We start from the raw sequence: 17,161 nt of genomic DNA, 5'->3' as shown, positions 1-17,161 counted from the left end.
GTCCATTCATGTTTTTACCTATGTAGCTGGTTTTTTTTTTTTTCCACTTCTGAGTAGCTTCCATTATATGAATATACCTCATTTTTTTTATTCCACAACTTTTTAAAAATTTTTTAAATTTATTTTCAGCGTAACAGTATTCATTGTTTTTGCACCACACCCAGTGCTCCATGCAATCCATGCCCTCTCTAATACCCACCACCTGGTTCCCCCAACCTCCCACCCCCCGCCCCTTCAAAACCCTCAGATTGTTTTTCAGAGTCCATAGTCTCTCATGGTTCACCTTCCCTTCCAATTTCCCTCAACTCACATCTCCTCTCTAACTCCCCTGTCCTCCATGCTATTTGTTATGCTCCACAAATAAGTGAAACCATATGATAATTGACTCTCTCTGCTTGACTTATTTCACTCAGCATAATCTCTTCCAGTCCCATCCATGTTGATACAAAAGTTGGGTATTCATCCTTTCTGATGGAGGCATAATACTCCATAGTGTATATGGACCACATCTTCCTTATCCATTCATCTGTTGAAGGGCATCTTGGTTCTTTCCACAGTTTGGTGACCGTGGCCATTGCTGCTATAAACATTGGGGTACAGATGGCCTTTCTTTTCACTACATCTGTATCTTTGGGGTAAATACCCAGTAGTGCAATGGCAGGGCCATAGGGAAGCTCTATTTTTAATTTCTTGAAGAATCTCCACACTGGTCTCTAAAGTGGCTGCACCAACTTGCATTCCCACCAACAGTGCAAGAGGGTTCCCCTTTCTCCACATCCCCTTCAACACAGTACAGACAAAAGGTTGATATCCAGGATCTATAAAGAACTCCTCAAACTCAACACGCACAAAACAGAATCATATCAAAAAATGGGCAGAAGTTATGAACAGACACTTCTCCAATGAAGACATACAAATGGCTATCATACACATGAATATACCTCAATTTGATTATTGATTCTATTCTTGAAGTTTACTTGGGTTGTTCTATTTGTTTTTTTTTTGTTTGTTTGTTTGTTTTTGACTAATATGAAACAAGCCACTACCAAAATTGTGTGTGTGCATGTTTGTGTGATTTTGTGGAAATGTGCTCTTATTACCTTGAGTAAATTTACAAAGGAGAATATCTGGGTTGAGGCACAACCCATATATTTGATTAAAATAATTAATTGAGATATTTTATTGCTATAAAAGGCAAACCATCATCTGAGCTTTCAGTGAGTCAGAATCTCTTTGCTGGTGGAGAGTGTTGAATCACGGTGATGTCTGTTGACTGATCAGGGTGGTGATTGCTGAAGATTGGGGTGGCTGTGGCAATTTCTTAAGACAACAATGAATTTTACCACATATATTGACTCTTCCTTTCACAAGTGATTGCTTTGTAACATCTGATGCTGTTTTGATAGCATTTCACCCACCATAGAACTTCTTTCAAAGACATTGGAGTCAATCCTTTCAAACCTTGCCACTGCCTTATCAACTAAGTTTATGTAATATTCTAAGTTCTTTGCTGTCATTTTAGCAACCTTCATAACATATTTATCAGGAGTAGTTTCCATCTCAAGAAACCACTTTCTTTCTTCAGCTATAAGAAAAAACTGCTTCTTCATTAAAGTTTTATCATGAGATTTCAGCAATTCACTTATATCTTCAGGTTCCACTTCTACATCTAGATTCTCTTGCTATTTCTATCTCATCTGCAATTGCTTATTCTAGTGAAGTCTTGAATCCCTCAAAGTCATCCATGAGGGCTAGAATCAACTTCTTCCAAAATCCTGTTAATGTTTATATTTTAACTTCTGATGAATCACAGATGTTCTTAATGCTATATAGAATGGTGAATCCTTTCTAGAACTTTTTCAGTTTACTTTGCCCAGATCTAGTAGAATTCACTACTAATGGCAGGTGTAACCTTAGAAAATTTTTTTTTTTTTTTTTTAAATAAGACTTAAAAGTTGAAGTCATTCCTTGATCCATGGGCTGCAGAAAGAATTTTGGGTTAAAAGGCATGCCAACATTAATCTCATACATCACTGTCAGACCTCTTGGGTGACTAGGTGCATTGTCAATGAGAGGTAATATTTTCAAGGAATCTTTTCTTCCTAAGCAGTAGGTCTCAACAGTGGGCTGAAAACATTTAGTAAACCATGTTTTGAACAGATGTGCTATCATCCAGGCTTTGTTGTCCCATTTATGGATGATAGGCAGAGTAGATTTAGCAGAATTCTTAAGGGTCCCAGGATTTTCAGAATGATCACTGAACATTGGCTTCAGAGTAAAAGCCACCAGCTGCATTAGCCCCTAATATGAGAGTCAATCTGTCCTTTGAAACTTTAAAGTGAGGCATTGACCTCTCCTCTCAAGCTATGGAGGTCCTAGATGGCATCTTCTTCCAATACAATGTTGTTTAGCCTACTTTTGAAAATATGTTGTTTAGTGTGGCCATATGCATTAATGAGATCAGTTGGATCTTCTGGAGAGCTTGCTGTGTCTTCTACATCAGCACTTGCCACCTCATCTTGCACTTTCATGTTATAAAGATGAAATCTTTTCTTAACCCTCATGAAGCAGTCTTTGCCAGATTCAAAATTTTCTTTTGCATTTTCCTCACCTCTCTCAGCCTTCACAGAATTAAAGAGAATAAGGGCCTGGCTCTGCATTAGGCTTGAGTTTAAGGGAATGTTGTGGCTGGGTTGATCTTCTATCCAGACCACTCAAACTTTCTCCATATCAGCAATAAGGCTATTTCACTTTCTTATCATTCATGTGTTCACTAGAGTAGCACTTTTAATTTCCCTCAAAAACCTTTTCTTTGCATTCACTTCTTGGCCAACTGTTTGACCAAGAGGCGAAGTTTTTGAACTGTTATAATTTTTGTCATGCCTTCCTCACTAAGCTTAATTATTTCTGTCTTTTGATTTAAAGTGAGAGACATACAACTCTACCTTTTACTTTAACAATTAGATACCATTGTTGGACTAGTAATTAGAGTAATTTCAATATTGTTGTGTCTCAGGGAATAATAGGGATGCCTGAAGAGAAGGAGAGAGAGATGGAAGAACAGCTGGTCAGTAGAGTAGTCAGACCACACACAACATTTATTAAGTTTACTGTCTTATATGGGTGTGATTTGTGTCACCCCCCAAAATTACAATAGTAACAGCAGAGATCAATGATCACAGATCACCAAAGCAAATGTAATAATACTTAAAAATTTATAAATATTGGGGGGTGCCTGGGTGGCTCAGTGGATTAAGCCTCTGCCTTCAGTTCAGGTCATGATCTCAGGATCCTGGGATTGAGCCCCACATCAGGCTCTCTCCTCAGCAGGGAGCCTCCTTACCACTCTCTCTCTGCCTGCCTTTCTGCCTGCTTGCAATCTCTCTCTCTCTTTGTCAAATAAATAAATAAAATCTTTAAAAAAAAAGTTATAAATATTGGGAAAATTACCAAAATGTGACCCAGAGAAATAAAATGAGCAAATGATGTTGGTAAAATGGCATAGATCATCTTGTTCCACACATTGTTGTACAAACCTTCAGTCTATATTAAAAACACAGTATCTTCAAAGCTTAATAAAGTGAAGATATTTGGATTGCTTCTAGTTTTTGACCACAGAAGATAAACTCACTATGAACATTCACACAGAAGTTTTTGCATGAATATATGCTTTAATTTTTCCTGGGTAAATACTTAGGAGTGGAATAGTGAGATCCCACTGAAGATACATGCCAAACATCTTTTTTTTTTAAGATTTTATTTATTTATTTGACAGATGCAAAGAGGCAGGCAGAGAGGATGTGGGGATTGATCCCAGGACCCTAGGATCATGTCAAAGCCAAAGGCAGAAGCTTTAACCCACTGAGCCACCCAAACACCCCATACCAACCATCGTAAGAACATTTAAATTCTTTTAAAAAATGATTATAATATTGAGGGGTGCTTGGGTCTTGGGATCGATCCTAGCATTGGGCTCTCTGCTCAGCGGGGAGCCTGATTCCCCCCCTCTCTCTGCCTTTCTGTGTGCCAATGATCTCTGTCTGTCAAATAAATAAATGAAATCTTTTAAAAATGCTTATAATATTGATATTCTCATGAGCAGTTGATGAGAGTTTCATTTCTTTCAAATCCTTGTCAACATAAGGGTTAGCCACTCTAATAGACGTGCAGTTATACGTGGTTTTAATTCACGTCTCCATAATACTAGGGATGTTTAGAACTTTTCCTATGCTTGTTTGCCATATGAATATTGTCCTTTGTGAGATGTCTGTTTAAATATTTTATTTTTGTCTTTTTTAAAAATTTGGTTCTTTGTTCCTTTTCTTGGCAAACTGTATTTAGAAGCCCAGATATAAGTGTTTAATATATCTACTACTATTGATCTGTTGTTACTTCTAGGCACTTCAGTGGACAGTTAGGGAATTAATGCTATACATATGTACACCTACACATGTATACATGGTAAACACATTTACATCTAGTTGTTTCTCTATCTGTATGTGTTGAAAATCATGATTTCATAAAGGTGTCTTTAATTTCAATCCAACTGCTAGGAGTCATTCCAAGTTTCTCTCTCTCCCTCTCTCTCATTCTCTCTTTTTTACTTTCTGTATCTTTAACTTCATTGCTCAATATTGATAAGTCTGTATCCCATTATCCTTAATATATTTACTTATTTGTAGTTTCTTTGTATGGGAACAGTCCCGTCCTCACTGTCATTGTCCTCCTCTCCTCTGTTGCACTTGGGTTCTGACCCATATAGGAGATGCCTCTTCCCCAGTGATCTCTGTAACCAACTCAGTCATCAACACATATGACACTGTGGCATGGTTTACAGGCCAGACTGTGCAACTTCACCACTGGACGCACTCTTTTTTTTTTTTTTTTAAGATTTTATTTATTTATTTGACAGAGAGAGAGAGATCACAAGTAGGCAGAGGGGCAGGCAGAGAGAGAGGAGGAAGCAGGTTCTCCGCTGAGCAGAGAGCCCGATGCGGGCTCGATCCCAGTACCCTGAGATCATGACCTGAGCCGAAGGCAGAGGCTTTAACCCACTGAGCCACCCAGGCGCCCCTGGACGCACTCCTTACAGGCTCAAGCTTTGACATCCTGCCTTGGGACATTACCTCAACTCCCCATCTCTTCCCTCAAATGAGGATACCAATATTGCTTGGCCCCATTTGATAGCTTTCAGAGGAAACAAGTTCAGGAAGCATAGGAAAAGGAAACTATCAGGAGAGATGGCAAGAGGAAGTGGAAGAAGCAGAAATTCATCTTACATTTAAGATGAAAATTTGTGTAAAGCCAATTGACACTTGAGTTCTGTTGTTGCTTCTTTCTAATAATTATGTAAGGTTCTAGTTTCATTATCATTCAGTTCAAAATATTTTCTAATTTTCCTTGTGATTTCTTCTTTGAAAATTCAAATATGTATACATGATTGATTTATAAATATATTTGTAAACAATTTCTGGATATTTCAGACATTTCTGGATATGTTATTATTAAAAATTGTCAATTTTATTCCACTCTGGTCAAGAACATATTCTGTATTGAGGTACCTTGGTGATTCAGTGAGGTAAGCATCTGCTCAGGTCATGATCTCAGGGTCCTGGGATCAAGCCCCACAACAGGCTCTTCTTCTCCCTCTCCTGCCCCTGTTGCCTCTCATGCTCTCTATCTCTCTCTCTATCTCTCTCAAATAAACAAAATATTTTTTAAAAATTCTGTATTATTTCTTTAGTTCAAAATTTACTAAATGTATGTTATAGCCCAACATGTTATCTGTATTAGGAAGATTCCAAGTGCTCTTGGATATAATATAATTCAGCAGTTTCTAAGTGTAATGTTCTATAAATATCAATTAGGTAAAGTTGAAGGATAGTACCATCCACATCTTCTCTCTTAATTTATTATTGTGACCTTCCTATCAAGTGTTGGGATATGTGAAATACTAAAATTTCCAATTATAATTGTGGATTTGTTTAATTCTCCCATTGTTTTATAGAGTGGGTTTTTTTTGTTTGTTTGTTTTTGTTTTTTTGCTGTTTTGTTTTCTTTTGTGTTTTTACTTCAGATAGTTTGAGGTTTTGCTGTTAAATACAGACATAGTTAAGACTGTCTTGTTTTATTGTGAAATTGACCCACTTTCATAATTCAGTGTTCCAATTTATCTTTGGCAATACTCCTTGTCTTAGAATATATTTTGTCTGAATTAATAGCTTTAAGCTTAATGCCTTCATTTTCTATCATTTTCCAGCATTTCATTTACAACCTATTCAAAGACAGAGATATATTTGGTCTTTGTTTTAATCTTACACTATTTATCTTTTAATTAACATACTTATTTTTAAGATTTCATGCGATTGCTGATATGCTTTAAGTCTACCATCCTTCTTCCTTCTATTTTCTCATTTTTCTATCTGTTTTGCTGTTCTTCTTTTAGTTGTTATTCCCATGTCTTTTTTTCCTTCTTTCTTTCTTTCTTTTTTTTTTTTTTTTTGCATTCTAATCTAGGTTTCTTCGACCCAATCTTTTCACTCTATACAACAAAGTACACATACAACAGTGTCTAACATGTTGCCAATTTCCAGAAACTCAAGACAGAAAATGTATAGTGCTCACTGCATAATGAAAGCCAAACAACCATGAATCAGAACAGTGACAGGAAAGTTGAGATGACCCCACAGAGCTGGCTCTCAGCTGAGTCACAGATTTTAGAGAGATAAAGGGAGATGTGGGCTGTGGGGGTGGTGCAGTGTGCATGTGTACACGTAAAGACAGAACTACTTATGGCAACTAACATGGGGTGTTTGACCCTAGATATCAGAAGAGAACTCAAGCAGGGGAGCAGGGTTGAGGCTAATAGGAAAAACAGCTGTGACAAATGCACCCTTTCCTGAAAGTCCTGTAGCCCTTCATACTGGCCCCAGGCCATCTGTGGAATGGGAAAACATGCTTCTAGCCTCAGTTGCCATGGCCACCTGGAGTCCTGCTGATTGAGCTGATTTTGCCACTTCAGCGAGTCTCAGGAACTGGGAACATAGAGCCTTGCTAGCAAGAAAACTGGAGGGCATCTTTCTAAGCACAACTTGAAACACTCCCATTTCTGTAGCCGGAACTCAGACCTGAGTTGGTTCTTAGGAAAGAAACAAAACTGATTTTGATGGGATGTAAGTTACAGGGGGCAGAGCCTCAGTGGCCCCTGCATAAAGGGTGAAGTCAAGCTAAAGCTACTCCTGTGGCTGTGGTGCTGGGGTGGGGAAAAGGTGGTGGGTGCACATGAGATCTGTATGGCAGAGGCACAACCTGATCCTCCTCCATGGGGGGATCCAGTGTCACAGGGGAGGTGGTGGCAACATTCCCCTGGGAAGGCTGAATTGTCCTGGGGGTGGACAAAGCCAGAAGACTAGATACAGTGGTGGCAGTAATCTCTTGGCCACCGACTTGTCTTGCATCCAGGAGTTTCTGTGTCTTCTTGGCTTCACCTGGATTCTCAAACTTCCTGTATTCATAGCTGTTGCATAGATGGGGGTGGATCCTTTCTACAACCATGTCAGATCATTTTTCCGTAGGTGGAGAATATTCCCATGATGTGACCCTTGCTCACACTCTGGGTGAATCTCCAAATGTGCACTTTGGTGTGGTTAGAGGAAACGCTCCACGTTTTCTTTTCCTTTGGAGTGATTCAGATTTGGAGTGTAAACCTCACCTGTGTCACCTCTACACCAACAAATACTGGGAAAACTAGAGGAGCTACTGAATGTGCTGAACTTGCCCAATGCCCAGGGAGGAAGAGCTAGAGCCTGGGCTGCAGGCAGAGCAGGAAAACTGGTACCAACGCCACCACAGAAGTCCTGTACTTCTTTCTTGCATCCTTGCTGTGACCATTCTCGCTGGACTCCTTAGTGCTCCTTTTATCTTTAGCACAATCCTTGGACTTCTCAGAAGAGCAGTCTTTCCATTTGGTAGAAGAAGGGACTTCATGTTGGACTTTTTTCATTATTATTATTATTATCGCTGCTGCTGTTATTATTATTATCATTATTATTATTACTTCTACCAAGATCTTCTTTTTCACTCCTTATAAATCCCTTCCCCCTTTCTGGGGTGCTCAAAGCAGTAATGGTGGTCTCACCTTTCTAAATTCTTACTCCTAACTCCAGTCTGATAAAGGATCCCAAATAGATTACTATTCATGTTAAAGGGCAGCAACTCCTCAGTCCAGGTGCTGGGCTGTAAGTGCTTCCAGCAGAGGGCTGACATTGCAGACATGGGTCTCCAGCCCAGGGAGAGGCCCCAGAACATGGGCCAAGCTCCTGGCTGCCCAAAATCTCAGTGCCTGGCAGGGCTGCAGAAGGACAGACAAAGCCAAGATGTCCCATGTCTTGCAGAGGCTATTACCAATTCATTCCTCTTTTCTATTTGCTCCTTCCATCTTTTGGTTACTTGAATATTTTTAATATTCCTTTTCATTTAATATTTCATTTTGTTTTCCATACATGTTTGTTTAGGTATTAAAGTGCTCATTCAAATGTTTAGAAGAAACAGTCTTATATAAGTGGTAACCTTAATTATAGACTGTTTAAAATTAATACTTTATACCTGCATTAGTTATTTATTTTGGCATAACAAATTGCTCCAAAACTTAGTGTTTTAAAATAATACATTTTTATTATCTTACAGTTTCAGTAGATAAGGGGACTGGGCATATCTGGGATTGTTCCATTGCTTCACAGTGTCCCAGGAAGCTTTATTAAGTTGTCACTGAGGGCTGGAGTCATCTCTGTGAGGTAGGGAAGCTGCAGGGAATCCATTTGTAGAAAGTCTCCTGTCTTCTTTTTCCACTAGGTCCTATTTACTCATATTCTATATTTTGCCTCTCAATAAGTCAAAGAAGCTATATTTCCCTTCAAGGAGAGAGCAAGAAAGTGAATCTTTCTCTGAGTTTTGTCTTTGGACCTAAATAAAAGGTAGTATCTAAGAAGAGCCAGATCCCAGACGCATTCCTGGACTTTATCTTTGAACCATCCTCTATTGACACTGGGATGAATACCTTCAGTGATTTATAGAATAACACCTACTGCTCCCCATCACCTGCCTTTGGTTGAATTCTACCCTAGACTCCTGAAGGAACATGCACTATATACTCCTTCCCAGTATACAACTGTAATCCCAAGCGATGACTAAATTCATTTTCCTTTCCATTCTGTGTTTTCCAGACACCACTTCTGCTATTCTTTACCTGTCACTTATGCTATTTAATAAACTCTGCTTTCACATTCTTCAGCTTGTGTTTGATTTTTATCTTGTGTGAAGCAAAGGATCCTCTTAACTGGTCCTGTAGGAACCCCCTCTGTGTCCTGGGACCCATACTGCTTGTATCATCAAAGCCAGATGGGAGAAGGATCCACCTGCAAACTTACTCACATGGTTGTGGGCTGGTTTCAGATTCTTGCAGGATGTTGGACCTTGAGCCTCCTTCATCATTCACCACTGGTCAAAGATCTCATTGGAATTCCCTCAGCTTTTGCCATGTTAACATCTCAAATGTGACAGTTTGTTCTTTCAGGGGGGCAAGTCAAGAAGACACAGTAGAGAAAAGAGAAGGAACAACAGAGAAACAGAGAAAGAGAGAGGAGAGAGAGAAAGAGAGATGAAGTTACCATCATTTATAACATAATCTTGGAAATGATTAGATTTTGCAATATCACATTCATTAGAAATGAGTCACTAGGTCCAATTCACATTCATGTAGTAAGATTATACAAACAGATGAGTACTAGGAGATGGGGATCATTGGAAGCCATTTTATAATGCTACTAACAAGTGTCTCTGTCTTTAAATAAAGGAATGTGACAACAGCACAATTTCCTTTATTATTTTTCCAAACCTTCTGCTATTTTATTCATGTATTTTAATAATAGCTTCATAAATTTCTCAGCATGGTACAAAAAACTGAGTTCTCTCTCCTTCTGCCCCTCCACCCACTGAAATCTCTCTCTCAATCTCTATCTCTAAAATAAATATTTAAAAAATAAATAAATATAGGTGTTATACATTCTTTATTTTATAAAATTCATCTACAACCATTTTAATCTGGTAATTTTTGCTATAGAAATTTTTATTATAGAGTCAAGTTCTCTACGATTACCCTCCTAGATTTTAAATATAATTTTAAGGCATTTATGTTATCAGCAATTATTATTTTCCTAAAAATGTTTTATTGTCTAAGTTTAGAAAATTACAAAGACAACATTGTTTAAAGGATTTTCTTCTATGGGGTTTGGATGTGAAAAGAAAATAATATTATGTGATTGCTGAAGCATGTTAATATATTTAATTTTTGTTTAGAACAAATGCATATGAAAATATACAGGGCTGACACTTCTAATTTGTATAGACATTTCCTATTCAAACATGACCTCAGACAATGGAAGATCTCTCTGTAATGTCACCTTCAAAAACCACTAAACTCCTTGGGAACCTGGATCATGCTGTTGATTGAACTTGGACTCTTTGTTTTGGCTTTAGTTGGTGATCTCGGGATCATGGGAAGGAGCACCACGCAGGCCTCTGTGTTTAGTGTAGAATCTACTTGGGACTCTCTCTCTCCCACTGTCCCTCCCCACCATGCTCTCTCTCTCTCTCTCAAATAAATAAATACATATTAAAAAAATGAAATCACTGAACTCCCACACGTTATCCTATTATACTTTCCTAGGGGTGCATTTCCTCACTCTACATATATCATGAATACCACAGAATCATTCCATCTCAGGTTAAATGTTTGTTATATTGAAGACATGTTATACCACAGAGATGTTAAAGTATTTTAAAAAATAGAGTGGAAATATAATGTAAGTGACCAATGGATATTTAAAATAAGATGTAATTATTTGTGTTTTCAGTAACAATTACTGTCAAAATAAGTGTTTCAGTTTCGGCTGATACCTGATTGATCCATTCTTTGTGGCAAACTGATTGTGAGCAATGTAAGATTTCACTTTTTCCTGAATGCAAGTTTGCCTTGGTTTTGTATTTTAAATGTCTTTTTGTTCTCTGCTTTTTAGTTCTTATTTTAAGCATTATTTAAAGATATTACTTTTATTTTTCTTCAGTGTTTTAGATGCAGTGCAAATTGGAGTTCAGGTCCTTCAGTTCATCATTTCTGCAAGTCTTTTTTTTTTTTTTTTTTTTTTTTTGGATAAACTAACAGGACTATTTTAACCCACTGAGCCACCCAGGTGCCCCACTAACAGGACTATTTTATCACACTTTGGAAATTTATACTGAGCAAAAAGAATGTCTAGTAGCTTTTAGAAACAAGCCAGTCTTTCATGTTCAGGCAGATCAGTGTTTTTTTCTAACCTTGGGCTGAGTGTCACAGCTTTCACATATGTTAACACAATCCAGCATCAGTTAAATTCCAAAACATTTTCTTAATATCACCTAAATCAGGTATGGATAAGATTTCAGGAACAATTTTTTTTTTAAGATTTTATTTATTTATTTGACAGACAGAGATCACAAGGAGGCAGAGAGGCAGTCGGAGAGAGAGGGGGAAGCAGGCTCCCCACTGAGCAGAGAGCCCGATGCGGGGCTCAATCCCAGGACCCTGAGATCACGACCTGAGCCGAAGGCAGAGGCTTAACCCACTGAGCCTCCCAGGTGCCCCAGGAACAATTTATTTTTGCATCAACATTTCTTTCCATCTTTGAATCTGTAAAACTAGAGAACTAGTTATCTGTTTCCAAGACACAATTCTGAGACACATTGGATGACATTCTTTTTTTTTTTTTTTTTTTAGATTCTATTTATTTATTTGAGAGTGAGCAAGGAGAGTGGGGTGAGGGGCAAAGGGAGAAGCAGACTCCCTGCTGAGCAGAAAGCCTGATGCAGGACTCGTTCCTAGGACTCTGGGATAACCACAAGCAGAAGGCAGGATGACATTCTTATTCCAAAAAGGAGACATTGGAAGAAAGGTGTCATGGGTCCCAAGAAAGTCTCAAACCTAACAGGGCAAATTTCATCACATTTTGAAGCTTACAAATAATCATCATTGGCCCCACACTCTGTCCTTCAAGACTACTAGTAATCCCAGTAGAGCCAAAGAAAAATTTCAGCAAAGATTCACAATACAAGATCACTGAACAAAATTAGTAGTATTTCTAAATACTTCTAATAGACGATCTAAAAATGTAACTAAGAAAACAATTTTATTTATGGCAACATCGAGATAATAAAATACTTGGAAATTAATTTAACCAAAGAGGTACAAGTGTTATACAGTAAAAATTACATAAAGAATTACTGAAAGAAATTAGACTCAAATCAATGGAATATACCACATATTCATGGATTGGGAGAATTGATCGTGTTGTATGACAACACTCCTCAAAGTAATATCCAAGTTCATATATCTATTAAAGTCTCAACAGCATTTTCTTGGTTGAGGATGCACAATGGAAAAGCTGCTCCTAAATTTCATATGGATTTTAAAAGGACAAGAATAACCCAAACACTTTGGAGGAAGATTTACAAAGTGTGAAAACCCACACTTCCTGATTGCCAAACTTAGTGCAAAACTACAGTAATTAAAGAAGTGTTGTACTGTTATAAGGGTGTAAATATAGATCAAGGGAAAACATCTGAAAATCTAGAAATAAAGCCTTCATACAAAATAATGAATTTGACTAATACATTACTCTATGCACAAAAAATTAACCCAAGATTTATTAAAGAACTAAATGTAACATACAAAATATATAAAACCCATAATGACAAAACACAAGATTATCTTCAAGACCTTGGATCTAATAATTACATGTGACATCAAAAGCATGAGCAATATCAGCAACAAAATGCATAGATTGGACTTACTGAAGATTAAATTTTTCTCATCAAAGGAGACTATCAAGAGAAAGAAAAAATTTCTATAAAGTGGGAGGAAATATTTGCAAATCATATACCTGATAAGCATGTGATATCCAAAATACATGAGTGTCCTTATAATTCAATAAACACAAGTCAAACAATCCAAACAATTCAGAAATATCCAAAGTTCTTGAAAAGACACTTTTCCAAAGAAGACATACCAATGCCAGCCAACAATCACATGAATAGAAGGTCAATGTCATTAGTCACAAGTAAAAATTATAATAAGGTACCATTTCAGACTCAGTAGGATGGTTAGATTAAAAAAAAAGGGGGTGTAGATAACATATGTTGAGGATGTGGAGAAATTAGAACTCTTGTACATTGCTGATGAGAATATAAAATGGCATAACCTGTGGAAACAGTTTGTTACTTCCTCAATAATTTAAGAAATTAATTATTAATAAATGGAAGTTCAGTCTTATGTATGTATTGGAATGAATTGAAAACAGGTACTCAGTCATTTGTACATATATGAATGTTCATAGAAACACTACTCACAAGCCAAAATTCACAAAACCCCAAACAACACAAATATCCATCAAACACATTGTTTATTTTTAAAAATGTTGTTTATCTATATCATACAATATTATTTAGTCATAGAAATGAAGTACCAATACATTCTACAACATAGGTTATCCTTAAAATGTTATGCTAAGTAAAAAGGAACAAGGCACAGAAAGGCCACAGATTGTGTGATTTCATCATATGAAATATATGGAACAGGAAACTTGATGGAGCTGGAAGGACTAGTGTTTTCCACTGGTCGGGAGTGGTGAGAACATGGAACAACTTCCTGATGAGTTTCTTTAGAAACAATGTTCTGGAACTAGATACTACTAAAAGATGTACAGTATTTTGGGAGTACTTAATGACAATGATTTGTACTTATTCTTAAAATGGTTTAAGCGTGTATATTACACAAAGAAAAAAATGTACACAAAAAACTAAAACTAGTAAATACTCAGCATAGTTGAAATTATCAGTACATGTCTAAATCTTTTGGTTAAATCACAAGTATGATTAGAAAATAATAATCAGGGAGAGGAGTCAAGATGGCGGAGAAGTAGCAGGCTGAGACTACTTCAGGTAGTGGGAGATCAGCTAAATAGCTTATCTAAAGATTGCAAACACCTACAAATCCAACAGGAGATCAAAAAGAAGAAGAACAGCAATTCTAGAAACAGAAAATCAACCACTATCTGAAAGGTAGGACTGGTGGAGAAGTGAATCCAAAGCGACTGGAAGATAGAGTGCGGGGGGAGGGGCTGGCTCCCGGCAAGCGGCGGAGCAACGGAGCACAAAATCGAGACTTTTAAAAGTCTGTTCCGCTGAGGGACATCGCTCCAGAGGCTTAACTGGGGTGAAGCCCAGGCAGGGTCAGAGCGACCTCAGGTCCCGCAGGGTCACAGAAGGATCGGGGGTGTCTGAGTGTCGCAGATCTTACAGGTATTAGAACAGGGAAGCCGGCTACAGAGAAAGAGCCAAGGAGTGAGCTCTAAAATCGGGGTTACCTTGAACCGGTCGCAGGCTCAGTCAGCTCGGAGCGCGGCCGGAGGCCAGGGTGACAGGAGTAATTGGGCACTGTTCTCTGAGGGCGCACTGAGGAGTGGGGCCCCGGGCTCTCGGCTCCTCCGGGCCGGAAACCGGGAGGCCGCCATCTTCATTCCCTTCTTCCAGAACTCTACGGAAAGCGCTCAGGGAACAAAAGCTCCCGAGGGCGCCTGGGTGGCTCAGTGGGTTAAGCCGCTGCCTTCGGCTCAGGTCATGATCTCGGAGTCCTGGGATCGAGTCCCTCATCGGGCTCTCTGCTCAGCAGGGAGCCTGCTTCCTCCTGTCTCTCTGCCTGCCTCTCTGCCTGATTGTGATCTCTCTCTGTCAAATAAATAAATAAAATCTTTAAAAAAAAAAAAAAAAAAAAAAAAAAAAAAGCTCCCGAAAGCAAACCCAGCAAACCCAAGCGGATTACTCACCCGGCCCCAGGGAAGGGCGGTGCAACTCCGCCTAGGACAAAGACGATTGAGAATCACTACAACAGGCCCCTCCCCCAGAAGATCAACGAGAAACCCAGCCAGTACCAAGTTCACCTACCAAGGAGTGCAGTTTCTATACCAAGGAGAGCAACAGAATTCCAGAGGAGAAGAAAGCAAAGCACGGAACTCATGGCTTTCTCCACATGATTCTTTAGCCTTGCAGTTAATTTAATTTTTTTTTTCTTTTTCAATTTTTTTTCTCTTCTTCTGCTAAATTTTTTTAACTTTTACCATTTTCTTTTTTTAACGTTTTTTAAATAGTTTATCTAATATATATATATTTTTTTCTTTTTACATTTTTTATCGGCTTTCTTTTTTTAATAGTTTCTTTTTTTTTTTTCTTTCTAAACCCCTTTTTATCCCTTTTATCCCCCCTCACGATTTGGTATCTCTTCTGATTTGGCTAAAGCATATTTTCCTGGGGTTGTTGCCACCCTTTTAGTATTTTACTTGCTCCTTCATATACTCTTATCTGGACAAAATGACAAGGCGGAAAAATTCACAACAAAAAAAAGAACAAGAGGCAATACCAAAGGCTAGGGACCTAATCAATACAGACATTGGTAATATATCAGATATAGAGTTCAGAATGATGATTCTCAAGGTTCTAGCCAGGCTTGAAAAAGGCATGGAAGATATTAAAGCAACCCTCTTGGGAGATATAAAAGCCCTTTCTGGAGAAATAAAAGAACTAAAATCTAACCAAGTTGAAATAAAAAAAGCTATTAATGAGGTGCAATAAAAAATGGAGGCTCTCACTGCTAAGATAAATGAGGCAGAAGAAAGAATTAGCGATATAGAAGACCAAATGACAGAGAATAAAGAAGCTGAGCAAAAGAGGGACAAACAGCTACTGGACCATGAGGGGAGAATTCGAGAGATAAGTGACACCATAAAACGAAACAACATTAAAATAATTGAGATTCCAGAGGAAGAGGAAACAGAGAGGGGAGCAGAAGGTATGTTGGAGAGAATTATTGGAGAGAATTTCCCCAATATGGCAAAGGGAACAAGCATCAAAATCCAGGAGGTTCAGAGAACCCCCCTCAAAATCAATAAGAATAGGTCCACACCCCGTCACCTAATAGTAAAATTTACAAGTCTTAGTGACAGAGAAAAGATCCTGAAAGCAACCCGGGAAAAGAAGTCTGTAACGTACAATGGTAAAAATATTAGATTGGCAGCAGACTTATCCACAGAGACCTGGCAGGCCAGAAAGAGCTGGCATGATATATTCAGAGTACTAAATGAGAAAAACATGCAGCCAAGAATACTATATCCAGCTAGGCTATCATTGAAAATAGAAGGAGAGATTAAAAGCTTCCAGGACAAACAAAAACTGAAAGAATTTGCAAATACCAAACCAGCTCTACAGGAAATATTAAAAGGGGTCCTCTAAGCAAAGAGAGACCCTAAAAGTAGTAGATCAGAAAGGAACAGAGACAATATACAATAACAGTCACCTTACAGGCAATACAATGGCACTAAATTCATATCTCTCAATACTTACCCTGAATGTTAATGGGCTAAATGCTCCAATCAAAAGACACAGGGTATCAGAATGGATAAAAAAAACAAAACCCATCTATATGTTGCCTACAAGAAACTCATCTTAAACCCAAAGACACCTCCAGGTTTAAAGTGAGGGGGTGGAAAAGAATTTACCATGCCAATGGACATCAGAAGAAAGCAGGAGTGGCAATCCTTATATCAGATCAATTAGATTTTAAGCCAAAGACTATAATAAGAGATGAGGAAGGACACTATATCATACTCAAAGGAACTGTCCAACAAGAAGATCTAACAATTTTAAATATCTATGCCCCTAACGTGGGAGCAGCCAACTATATAAACCAATTAATAACAAAATCAAAGAAACACATCGACAAGAATACAATAATAGTAGGGGACTTTAACACTCCCCTCACTGAAATGGACAGATCATCCAAGCAAAAGATCAACAAGGAAATCAAGGCCTTAAATGACACACTGGACCAGATGGACATCACAGATATATTCAGAACATTTCATCCCAAAGCAACAGAATACACATTCTTCTCTAGTGCACATGGAACATTCTCCAGAATAGATCACATTCTTGGTCCTCAATCAAGTCTCAACCGGTATCAAAAGATTGGGATCATTCCCTGCATATTTTCAGACCACAATGCTCTGAAGCTAGAACTCAA

The 17,161-nt window shown here is 38.1% G+C and overlaps 1 pseudogene; it reads right to left on the bottom strand.

The window, feature by feature from the left end:
* Window positions 1–1,204: 1,204 nt before the first annotated feature.
* On the bottom strand, window positions 1,205–2,971 carry LOC125095591 (tigger transposable element-derived protein 1-like; annotated as a pseudogene).
* Between the last annotated feature and the right edge of the window lie 14,190 nt (window positions 2,972–17,161).

The sequence above is a fragment of the Lutra lutra genome, chromosome 3 (assembly GCF_902655055.1).
Source record: "Lutra lutra chromosome 3, mLutLut1.2, whole genome shotgun sequence".
NCBI lineage: Eukaryota > Metazoa > Chordata > Mammalia > Carnivora > Mustelidae > Lutra > Lutra lutra.
The sequence above is the reverse complement of the archived record's forward strand: the minus strand, read 5'-3'. Positions and strand labels throughout refer to the sequence as shown.